Source organism: Solanum tuberosum, unplaced genomic scaffold (genome assembly GCF_000226075.1).
Source record: "Solanum tuberosum cultivar DM 1-3 516 R44 unplaced genomic scaffold, SolTub_3.0 scf00264, whole genome shotgun sequence".
Classification (NCBI taxonomy): domain Eukaryota; kingdom Viridiplantae; phylum Streptophyta; class Magnoliopsida; order Solanales; family Solanaceae; genus Solanum; species Solanum tuberosum.
In genome coordinates this window covers 790255-804004 of record NW_006239193.1, presented here as the reverse complement: position 1 = coordinate 804004, position 13750 = coordinate 790255, and positions in this window count along the sequence as shown.

Genomic DNA, 13750 nt, shown 5'->3' with positions numbered 1-13750 from the left:
AAACATATAATTTGAGATATCCTTTTACGAGTAGCAAAACAGGCACATATAGCATGCTTAAAAGTTAATAACATCAAACCTAAAGCTGTCAAGATATTTTGTAATGGATAATCCTAGCTATGTATCCTGAATATACTTCTAGGATTAATGATCTCGATCTATTGTGATTAGTCATTCCAACAAAATGTACGAGGGGTATTGTTATGAAGTAGTTACTTTAATGTACTACAGTGTGCTTGTAAAATAAGTATAAATATTATATGATAGGCAGAATATATAGGTCTTTCTTTGTAATGAGAGAATTTTTTTTGTTTCATGTAACATACTTACATTGACATGACGTCCAATGACAGAATAATTGCCGAACAGGTAAAGAATACATGTCTAATTGCTTTGATCTTTTTGAGTGTTCTTCTTACATATAAGAGCGTAGTTGTTGCAAACAATAGGATTTCAATTGTAGGTGACAGAAAACTGGACGACATGAATTGAAGATCTTATATATTCAGGTGAGGCATGAGCCTTTGCAGGACTACCAAATAGAAGAATCACAGAATGACTAAAAAGTACCTTGTTGTGTTGGTTGACAACACTAAAAATTAACAAAAAAAATTGGAAGTTGGCATAGAACGACTGAGAAGAAAATAAAATTTTTATGTCGTAGGAATTTGCCCGACGAATTAATAAATTGTTGTTTAGGTAAGTCGTCAATAGAATTTGTTTGTTGCTGAGAATACAACACTTTGTACCTTTTGGTTAATTGATAATTCATTTTCCCTTTTGAAATTTTGGCTTTAAAATAAGGCCCTTTCGACTCCGGAATTATTCGAAGACTATTTAGTCTATACACCTATTCAATTGATTCAATAATAAATTGCCAAACACGTAATACAACTTCAAATTAAGTCATATAACATGTAAAGAATAGGGTTCAACTCCATATAAACATGTTGAGAAAAAGACAATGGAACTGAGCACCTAAGTGATGAGTCTAAGAGTTTTGATGAAAAAAATAGATGTTTACATAAAACAACTAGTACTCTGTCAACACTACAAGTAAAGCACTGATTTTTTAAATATATCCAGGCATCTACTAGCTTGGACTTATCTCTATAGCAAAACTACACTTTCACTAGCAAAATATTAAATTTGTAATTTTTGGCTTCAAAGTCCCACAATCTATTTGTACCATGGATGTCAACATAAAATAAGAAATCATATATACGAAAACTGAAACTGGTCCTTAACATTCTGTTTAAATGCCTTCAACCAATTTAAAAACGCCAATAATGTAGGGCAGAGCTAATGGAAGAAAAGTAACTAGAATAAAACAAGAAAAAAATGCCACCAATACAACTTATGGAAGAAAAGAGTAACCATACTGGAAAAGAAGCGTACCTAAAATTCTATCTCGAGCAAAGCTAGGACGACACAAGGAAGAAGATACCTGCCTCGAGTTTAGGGCAGAGCTGCGATGGAAAACTACCTTCGCCGAGATTAGGACCGGGTTGCGGCGGAAAAGCAAGAGCGATATGGAGATAGATGTGAGATTAGGGCAGCGTTTTGCAATTTTAGAAAATAGAGAGCTTTTTAATATTTATTTCAATATACAGTAATTTGTTTTGGCGCCTAAGATTTTGTTAAAAGAAAAGTTTTATGTTTTAAAAATAATTTATTATTAAATTTGAGCCACTTTCTCCCAATCCTTCCTTGCAGGGCCTTCAATTATATAATTTGGGACCAGTTACATGGTTCTTTAGGGACCATATTTAGTACCTTCACAATAAAGTATATGAATAAGGACCAAAATATAATCTCGTCCTAATACATAAACTTTTAGAGACGAGATTATTAGCTTGTCCCTAAATGTTGGTCATAAATAAAGCTTTTTCTTGTAGTGTAATAAACTCAAAGTTTGAGGATGAGAAAATGTTTTTAAATATATGAGCATGAGTTATATTATTGGGAATAATATTTAACACCGATATGAGGAAGAGTTCAACCAAATCAAACTCCTCATAAACCATGTATGCCAATATGGGTAAAGGGTCATACTTTTTATGTCACACCCCGAGCTACCCCCGAGATGCAGACACGTGACCTAGGATCACAAGTGACCCCAAGCTAACCCTGCTGGCATAAGATGAGCATACTAAGAATAATAACAACTGGTGCGGAAGCTAATCATAAATAAATCTGAAATGATGGGGAATACCCATATACTAAATCTGGAAATATCAAATCTGAGAGTTTAATACAAGAGAAATATCAAACTCAAATACTAAGCTGAATCTAACTATGGCTGATAATGGCCTCTAACTGACTAGAAGTACTGGGACATGCCCCAGCTAAATCTAGCAAACACTAAACTAAAAGACTGAAATACTGAAGTAAATAATTTGATTATTGTCCTCGGAGAATGAGGACTCACCCTAGATCTAGCAAAACTGGAACTAAAGACTAAAAGTGATAAAGATAAACATGTCACTAGTCCTCGAAGAATGAGGACTCACCACTGATGCTGTTGAGCTAGAGATCGGGAACCAATCTATGCGTGATCTGGCTGATGAGGACCTGAACCTAAATCACGAGAAGATGTAGCGCAGAGTATGCGTCAGTACTTGAAAGGTACTGACCATGTAGCATAGAGTAAAGCTGAAATAAACATATAACTGAACAAGCAATACAACAAGAGTATAATCTGAACATGATAAAGATAATGAATACAGAGCTAACTGAATGCAATGACCAAATTTATAACATGCTAAGACTGAATACTGACTGTACTGAAATGAGGTCAATGCAATGGAGTCTGACTGAACCGTGGGAGATATTAATAACCGACATAAAACCACATGAGCTAAATGTGGAATCCGATGTATATGCCTCATCTAGAGGACCCGGCCAAGGGTGTAGAGGCATGCTGGCGTGATCACTAAAATGATGCCCACGGAGGGGACTTACAACCTACGTGGCTCGTAGTTCTCGGACTATATGGGTGACTGACCCTAGTCCAACTCGGTATTATACTACTCCCAATAAATTAAATGATTAACACATTACGACTGAATTAATGTAATATACTAGATAGCTCAAAATTGATATACAAACTGAGAATGCAACAATTATGACTGATAAAGTTACATTCATAAACTGATGCATGGGTATATCTGTAATAACTGAATAATCTGACCTAGCATGCATAATTCATGAACTAATGAATATATACAACTAGGGTTCTGAGTATCATATGAGAAATTGAATAATAACATGATAATCTGATTTGGAACATTAAATTAACTAGTTCATGATAATCTCTTCTGAAGTTCTAGAAACCCTAGGCCTAGTTAATAATAGGGAATCAAGAATCTGACTTAATTCTAGGGACCTAATGGGCTAAAGGAACCCACTAGTGAAATCCCACATACGTAGTGGCGAATTCCACAGAGAAATCCTTCAATTTCAGGGCTGGAACTGGAGGAAACTTGTTACGTTCTTGAACTAGGGTTCTTGACTTCTTTCTCCTCTTAGTGTCCTAACTTTCTAAGTTTAGACGAAAGATTTGACTTAGGTAAGTTCTAGTTATGTTTCTAGGCTAAAACTAACTAAAACCACGTAGTTTAGGGTTTAAACGACGTAGTTTAGGGGTCCAACGAAATAGGAAAAGATCAAAAGACCCCCGACATAACTGGTGTCGGAGTGACCGATGGACGGGACCGATGAACCGTCGATTGGCTGACGGTCCGTGCTAGTCAATCGTCGATCAGTACTGGAGGTTAGTTTCTGGGGGTCTGTTCCACGGACGTGGACCACGGTCCATGGTCTGACCTATGGTCTGTGGGTCTGGCCATGGGTCGACCCTTTGACGAATTTAAGGGTTGAGTTCTGGGGGGTTGCAGACGTGAACCACGAACCACTAGCACGGGTCGTGGGTCACCCTACGATCTGTTGTTAGTGTCCGTGAGTTGCACCTGCAACTTCTGGAAATCTATTTGAAGGTCTGTTTTCAGATATGGGGTCTTACATTATATCCCCATTGGGAACATTTGTCCTCGAATGAAGACTAAATAGCTGAATAGGAAGGGAAAGAGCTGCAAACCCTACCACTAAACACTGAAGACTGATTTATGGCTGAACTGGGTTCCAAGAACATGCAAATATGCTGAAGATGCAAGTACAAACTAAAGGAACATGATGCTATAACTCAATTTAGCATGAATGACTGAAAAACTGAAGAGGAACTATTACCTCAAGATGGAATGGAATCGGAATGAAAGAGATGATGATACTTGGCCTTCATGGCTGCTTCTTCTTCCCAAGTAGCTCCCTCTACGGACTGACTCCTCCAGAAAACCTTGACTGAAGCGACTTCCTTATTTCTCAACCTTCGAACATGACGATCAAGGATTTCAACTGGTACATCTTCATAAGTGAGACTATCCTTCACAGCCACACTTTCTAAAGGTACAATAGATGTTGGATCACCCATACACTTTTTCAACAGCGAAATGTGGAAAACCGGATGCACTGCTGCTAGTTCTGTTGGCAATTCTAACTCATAAGACACCTTACCAATCCTTTTCAAGATCTTGTAAGGGCCTACATATCTAGGAATGAGCTTCCCTTTCTTGCCAAATCTCATCACCCCTTTCATAGGTGACACTTTCAGGAAAACCCAATCATCAACTTGGAACTCTAGTTCCCTTTTCCTTACATCTGCGTAAAACTTCTGGAGACTCTGGGCTATCTTAAGTCTATCTCTAATGACTTGCACTTTCTCCATAGAATCATGAATTGAATTTGGCCCTATCAAGGATGCTTCACCCACTTCAAACCACCAAACAGGAGATCTACATCTACGCCCATACAATGCCTCATAAGAGGCCATCTGAATGCTGGAATGGTAACTATTGTTGTAGACGAACTCTATAAGAGAAAGGTGATCATCCCAACTACCCTTGAAATCGATCACACAAGCTCTCAACATGTCCTCTAAGGTCTGAATGGTACACTCTGCCTGACCATCCATATGTGGTTGAAATGTTGTGCTAAGGTTAACCTGAGTACCAAGACCTTTCTGAAATGACTGCCAAAAATGAGAGGTAAGCTGAGGACTTCTATCTGAGATGATAGAGAAAGGAACCCCATGCAACCTGACTATCTCATTAATGTAAAGCTTAATATAGTCCTCCGCCAAATCTGTAGTCTTGACCACCAAAAAGCAAGAAGACTTAGTAATTCTATCAACTATCACCCAAATGGAGTCATGCTGTCTGTGAGTACGAGGTAAGCCTGTGATGAAGTCCATGTTGATCACTTCCCACTTCCAAGTAGGAATGTCGATCTCTTGAGTCATACCTCCTGGTTTCTGATGTTCTACCTTGGCTTGCTGGAAATTGGGGCACTTAGCCATAAAATCTGCTATATCTCTTTTGTGTCATTCCACCAATAGACTTCCCGCAAATCACGGTACATCTTAGTGGTGGCTCGATGAATAGAATATCTGGAGTTATGGGCTTCTGCAAGAATCTGTTGTCTCAACTCACCCACCTTAGGGACACATAATAAACCCTAATAGCGGAGCACACCATATCCCCCTTAGGGCAAAACCTCAACCCTCTACTGGCAGATTGCACCCGTTAGTTCAAGAAATCTCGGATCGCTGTCTTGCTTTTCCCACCTCCACTACCAAACAAGATTCTGACCCATTCTGAACTGTTACACCACCATCTAATCTCATAAGATGAACTCCTAAGCAAGCGAGTCTCTGAACATCCTTTGTTAGTTCCTTTCTTTCTTCCTCAACATACGTTACACTGCCCATAGATAGTCTGCTAAGAGCATCTGCTACCACATTAGCCTTACTAGGATGGTAATGCACACTCATATCGTAGTCCTTGAGGAACTCAAGCGATCTCCTCTGGCGAAGATTCAACTCTTTCTGGGTGAACACATACTGAAGGCTCTTATGGTCTGTGAACACATCTACATGAACACCATACAAGTAATGTCTCCAAATCTTAAGTGCAAACACCATTGCTGCTAGCTCGAGGTCATGAGTTGGATAGTTCTTCTCATGCACCTTAAGTTGTCTACAAGCATAAGCTATAACCTTACCTCACTGCATCAACACACAACCTAGGCCAACTCTGGAAGCATCACAATACATAACATAACCATCTGACCCCTCTGGTAGAGTCAAAATTGGAGTTGTACTCAGCCTAGTTTTCAATTCTACAAAGCTTTTCTCACAATTATCTGACCACTAAAACTTGACTTTCTTCTGAGTCAACTTAGTCAATGGGGAGGCTATGGATGAAAATCCTTCCACGAATCTTCTATGATACCCTGCTAGACCCAAGAAACTTCTAATATATGTTGGAGAGGTAGGTCTGGGCCATTGTTTCACTGCTTCTATTTTCTGGGAATCCATTCGGATCCCTTCGCTGGATACTATATGCCCAGGGAAAGCAACTGATTGTAACAAAAACTCGCACTTGTTAAATTTGGCAAATGACTGGCGATCCTTGAGAGTTTGCAGAACAACCCTCAAATGATTCGCATGTTCTTTCTCATTCCTAGAGTAAATGAGGATATTATCAATAAATACGATAACGAACAAGTCCAAGTACTACTTGAACACTCTGTTCATCAAATCCATGAAATCTGCAGGAGCATTGGTTAGTCCAAATGACATAACTACAAATTCATAATGATTAGACCAAGTTTTGAAGGGTGTCTTCGAAATGTCACAATCTCTGACTTTGAGTTGATGATAACCTGATCTGAGGTCTATCTTGGAGAAATGACTAGCACCCAGAAGTTGGTCAAACAAGTCATTAATCTTGGGGATGGGATACTTATTCTTGATTGTGACCTTGTTCAACTACCTACGGTCAATGCACATTCTGAGAGGACCATGTTTCTTCTTCACGAACAATACTGGTGCACCCCATGGGGAAATACTAGTCTGATGAAGCCCTTATCTTGAGGGTCTTTCAATTCCTTAAACTTTGTTGGAGCAATTCTGTAAGGAGGAATAGAAATAGTTTGGGTATCTGGAAGGATATTAATTCCAAAGTCGATTTCCCTTCAGGGAGGAACTCCGAGAAGATCTTCTGGAAACACTTCTGGGAACTCATTGACTACGGGAACTGACTCAAGAGTTGGGATTTCAAAGCTTGAATCCTTAACCCAAACTAGATGATAGAGATAACCCTTATAAATCATCTTTATGGCCTTAAGGTAAGAAATGAATGGACATATAGGCGCTAAGCTACTACCCTTCCATTCTGGGATTGGCTCGTTTGAAAATTGAAAATGAACAATCATAGTTCTACAATCGATTAAGGAATAACATGAATGTAACCAATCCATGCCTAGAATGACATCGAAGTCTACCATTTCTAACTCTACAAGATCTGATGAGGTGACGTTCTAGGAGACTGTGACAGGGCAATTTCTTGTATACCCGTCTAGCTATAAATGGGTCACCGACTGGAGTAGAGACTGAGAAAGGTTCTGAGAGGTTTTTTGGACTAACATTGAATTTGACTGCTATATAAGGAGTTACAAAGGAAAGAGTTGCCCCTGGATCTAACAAAGCATTAACATCTAAGTCAAAGACTCGTAACATACCAATGACTACATCTGGAGAGTCTTTCTGATCCTGGCGAGCCTGAAGAGAAAACAACCTGTTTTGGCGTTGTCCGCCACCTGTACCATATGGGTTACCCTGCTGAGTCGGGTGACCTGCTGGTGCTGCTGAAGTTGTGGACTGAGTTCTACCATTGTTACCTCCTTGACCCCATCTAGAATGACAATCTTTCAACCTGTGACCAGACTGACCATACCCAAAGCATCCTTCTTTTCGTGCAAGACACTAGCCCGGATGGCTCTTACCACACTTAGGACAAGTTGGGTAGGTTTTGGTACCAGTAACACTTCCCTGAGACTTAGAGCCTGATGCCCTACCTTTCTGATCTTGTCTGAACTTGGAGGATGGAACATTAGCTGATGAAAGGGCTGGGGCTGAAAATTTCTGCTGACCCTACGAGTGATTTCCACCACCCGATTTCTGTTGAGAATACTCATAGTTTCCAGTCCTAGCCTTCTTGTTCTACTTAGCCTATTCCCTAAGCTTATCTCCATCAACCTGCTGAGCATAAGTCATGAGCCTAGAGATGCTCATATTTTCTAGCAACATAGTATTTCTACACTCTGTCTTCACCAAGTATAACACTCCATATAGAAACTTATTCATCTGATCCCTGGAATCAGCAACCATGTGAGGAGCATACCTGGAGAGTTAGGTAAACTTGAGTCTATACTCTTGGACTGTCATGTCACCTTGCCTTAAGTTTATAAATTCCTGAGCTTTTGCCTCCCTTAACTCTCTTGGGAAAAACCTGTCCAGAAAGGTCTCGCTAAAGCAATCCCAAGTGATAGGAGCAGCGTATGTACGCCTGTTCTCTTTCCACTGAGTATACTAAATATGAGCCACATCCTTAAGTTAGTAAGATGCTAACTCAACCCGATCATTCCCAGTTATCTGCATCACTCCAAATATCTTCTTGACCTCATCAATGAACTTTTGCGGATCCTCACCAATCTGCGATACTAAGAACTCTGGCGGATTCATCCTAACAAAATCTCACACTCTGGCTGCAGCTGACCCAACATTAGCATCTGCCTGACAGGAACCCGCTGATTTTTCTAGTTGGCCACACTTTGAGCCAACATCTGAATGGCGTTTCGGAACTCTGCATTCGAAACTTCTTGATCTGGGACTGGAAGAGCTGTGTTTGCATTCCTGGCATTCGCATTCCTGGCGTTAGCTATACAAGGAGGCATGACCACTGAAATGTAGAACATCGAGTTAGAATGGAATTAGATCATACCTTACGCCCGATAAGAGTAAAAAGAAAATGAAGATTTTTCCTACAATACTTTATAGCCTACCTCTCATTAGATGTGGTATGCACTACACACCCATGAAAAGGACTATACCTAGCGCGACCTTTCAAACATCCTAGAACACTTAAACCTAGTGCTCTGATACTAATTTTTTCACACCTCGTGCTACCCCCGAGACGTGGACGTGGGACCTAGGATCACAAGTGACCCCAAGCTAACCCTGTTGGCATAACATGAGCATATTAAGAATAATAAAAACTGGTGCAGAAGATAATCATAAATAAATCTGAAATGATGGGGAATACCCATTAACTAAATCTGGAAATATCAAATCTGAGAGTTTAATGCAAGAGAAATATCAAACTCAAATACTAACTTGAATCTAACTATGTCTGATAATGGCCTATAACTGACTAGAAGTACTGGGACATACCCCCAGCTAAATCTAGAAAAAATTGAAATTAAAAACTGAAATACTGAAGTAAATAACATGACTATTGTCCTCGGAGAATGAGGACTCACCACTGATAATGCTGAGCTAGAGATTGGGAACTGATCTATATGTGATTTGACTGCTGAGGACCTGAACCTACATCACGAGAAGATGTAGTGCAGAGTATGCATCAGTACTTGAAAGGTATTGAGCATGCAGGATAGAGTAAAGCTGAAATAAACATATAACTGAACAAGCAATAAAGCAACAGTATAATCGGAACATGATATAGATACTAAATACTGAGCTAACTGAATGCAATGAACAAATTATAACATGCTAGGATTGAATACTGACTGTACTGAAATAAGATCAATGCAATGGAGTCTGACTGAACTGTGGGAGCTACTAATAACCGACATAAAACCGCATGAGCTAAATGTGGAGTCCAATGTATACGCCCCATCGAGAGGACCCAATACACCCGTCCAAGGGTGTAGAGGCATGCTGGGGTGATCACTAAACTGATCCCTACAAAGGGGACTTACAACCTACGTAGCTCGTAGTTCTGGGACTATATGGGTGACTCACCCTAGTCCAACTCGGTATTATTCTACTCCTAATAGATTAAATGATTAACACATTAAGACTGAATTTATGTAATATACTAGATAGCTCAAAACTGATATGCAAACTGAGAATGCAACAATTATGACTGATAAAGTGACATTCGTAAGCTGAAGCATGGGTATACATGTAATAACTGAATAATCTTACCTAGCATGCATAATTCATGAACTAACGAATATATACAACTAAGGTTCTGAGTATCAAATGAGAAACTGAGTAATAACATTCTGATTTGGAACATTAAATTAACTAGTTCATGATAATCTGCTAAAGTTCTAGAAACCCTAGGCCTAGTTAATATTAGGGAATCAAGAATCTGACTTAATTCTAGGGACCTAATGGGTGAAAACAACCCACTAGTGAAATCCTACATACCTCGTGACGAATTCCATGGAGAAATCCTTCGATTTCAGGGCTGGAACTGGAGGAAATTTGTTGCGTTCTTGAACTAGGGTTCTTGACTTCTTTCTCCTCTTAGCGTTCTAACTTTCTATGTTTTTATGAATGATTTGACTTATGTAAGTTCTAGTTATGTTTCTAGGCTAAAACTAACCAAACCCACGTAGTTTAGGGTTTAAACGACGTAGTGTAGGGGTCCAACGAAATAGGAAAAGTCAAAAAGACCCCTAAATTAACTATTGTCGGAGTGACCGACGGACCGTCGATCGACTGATGGTCCATGTTGGTCAATCGTCGATTAGTACTGGAGGCTGGTTTCTAGGGATTTGATCCATGAACGCGGACCACGGTCTGTGGTCTGACCTACGGTTCATGGGTCCGACCGTGGGTCGACCCTTAGACGAATTTAGGGGTTGAATATTGGGGGGGTTTTAGACGTGAACCACGGACCACCAGCATGGGCCGTGGGTCACCTTACGGTCCGTGGGTGACTTTCGTGAGTTGCACCTGCAACTTCTGGAAATCTGTTTTAAGGTCTGTTTTCGGATACGGGGTGTTACATTTTAGATGATTTCTTATTGCTTTTAAGTATAGCTTAGTGGATCCACTTAGTTGAAGATTTCCTATACTCCGGCAAGGTATATGACGGTTCTAGCAGCGTGCACGAGACGTGGTATCATCACATACCTCATAGTGATGGTTATCGGTTAGAGAATCTCCCAAATACGACTAAAGAGTTTGTTATTGTATTTTCACATACATTGAGTTATTATATATTGTTTTAAAAGCTTTATTTATATTGTATATTTATTATTGCTCTTGTATTGAATTGAGTTAATTACCCTTGATTTGAGTTGAGTTGAGTTGATATGAGGTGAGTATGTTCTTCCTTTTTATCAATTCAAGCCTACGTCTATGCTTTAGAGTTCCCCTTACATGCTCATACATTCAATGTACTGATGTCATTTGGCCTGCTTTTTTTCATGATGCAGATACAGGTATTCAAGGTCATCAAAAGGTGCTCTATTGATACCACTTACAGTTCCACATTTACTTCTAGTTTTGTTAGGATGTCGTGGGTCTTATCCCGACTTCCATCTCAGTATTTTAGAGGCTTCATAGACAGAAGTAGTTAAGGAGTATTTTACTCATTTTCCTTGTTGATGTTTTAAAGACTGTGAGTTGAACACTTATGTTCATTTGAGTAGATTCAGTTAAACTATTTTAATTATGATATCCTTATGAGTTGAGTTTTTTTTAGATTTCTATTTCTACTGAATAAGTCTCCCGCTAATTAATGAGCTAGGCCAAGGGTTCTCTTGGGGACCAGTAATTGTTCTCAAGTGTCGACCATGCCAGGGTGTAGGCTTGGGGCGTGACATACATGACGAGGTAATTATAGTGGGTTTTCAAGATCTGCACATCAATTCCCAAATCAAAGGATTTGCTTTAGTTATGGAGATCGTGATCACATGATGTGATAGTGTACTTTTTAGAGGGGTCGTGGAGGACCCCCCCTCCCCCCGCCTAATTCTTCATTTCATACTAGACCACCGGTATTACAGGGTAGAGGCTGAGGAAAGTTTTCATCAGGAAGAGGCGGTATAACTTTTGGTAATGGTACTACAGCTAAGTAGAGTGGGGATAGAGGTATCACCCAGGCTGGAGGTGGCAAAGGGGTCAGAGTTAGGATTTCCCAAAGAGACCTGAGGTAGAGACTTCTAATGTTGTTATTACAAGTATCATCCCAGTATGCCATCGATCTGCGTCTGTATTATTTAACCTGGGGTCTACATTCTCTTATGTGTCTACCTATTTTGTTGTTGAATTTGATATGATATGTGAAAGCATGACCGTATCTATTCGTGTTTCTACACCTGCGGGTGAGCCTTTAGTGGTGGATAGAGTGTATCGATCATGTGTTGTTTTGGGTATGAATTGGCTTTCTCCTTATCATGTTACTCTTGATTGTAATGCTAAAACTGTGACCTTAACAATGCCTGGTGTTCCAAGGGTTAAGTGGAAGGGTGCTAATGGCTCTTATCCTAGTAAGGTCATCTCATTCATCTGTCCTCAGAGAATGGTGGAGAGAGGGTGTTCTTCATACTTAGCCTTCATTGGGACACTATTATTGAACCACCTCCCATGGATTCCATTCTCGTGGTCTAGGAGTTTCTTGATGTATTCCCTTCTAATCTTCCAAGTGTACTGCGAAAAGAATATTGATTTTGTTATTGATTTGGAGTTAGGCACTAAGCCCATTTCTATTCCTCCCTATCGTATGGTTCCGCTAGAATTGAAAGAGTTGAAGGATAAAATATAGGATTTGTTGAGTAAGGGGTTTATTTTCCTTAGTGTTTCACCTTGGGGTGCCCATGTATTGTTTGTGAAGAAGAAGGATAGGAAAATAACGATGTGTATTTGATTATAGAAAGTTGAGCAAGGTAATAGTGAAGAATAAGTATCCTTTTCCACGTATTGATGCTTTATTTGATCAGCTACAAGGAGCATCATTGTTCTGTAAGATTGATTTGAAGTTCGATATCATAAATGTAAGATTAGGGCATCAGATATCCCTAAGACAGCTTTCTGGACTCGATATGGGCATTATGAGTTCCTAGTGATGTCCTTTGGGTTAACTAACGCCCATGCAACATTCACGGAGTTGATGAATGGGGTGTTTCGACCATATCTTGCTTCTTTTGTAATTGTCTTCATCAATGATATTTTAATTTACTTCAGGACTGAGGTGGACCATGTATGATACTGGAGGATTGTACTTCAGAAGTGGAGAGAACAGAAGTTGTATGCCAAGTTCTCAAAGTGCGAGTTCTGGCTTAATTTTGTGGCATTCTTAGGACACGTGGTTTCCAAAGAAGGTATTAGAGTAGATCTGGCCAAGATTGAGGCAGTTAGAGGTTGTACGCGACTTACTTCTCCTACCGATATTCGGAGTTTTATGGGATTGACAGGCTATTATCAATGATTTGTCCAGAGTTTCTGTACTATTGCTGCTCCATTGACTAGATTGACTCGATAGGGTATGGGTTTTCAGTGGTCTGATGAGTGTAAGGAGAGCTTTCAAAAGCTCAAGACTTTGTTGACTTCGTCCCTTGTGTTGAATCTACCTGAGAAGAGTGTGGACTTTACTATTTATTGTAATGCTTTAAGATTCGGTTTGGGTGGTGTATTGATGTAGAAGGGGAAGGTGATTGCTTATGCTTCTAGGCAGTTGAAGGCCCATGAGAAGAACTACCCTACTCATGATTTGGAGTTGGCAGTCGTGGTCTTTGTACTTAAATTATGGGGTCACTATTTGTATGGGGTGCATTGTGAGATCTTCACTGATCATCAGAGTCTTTAGTTGTTCTT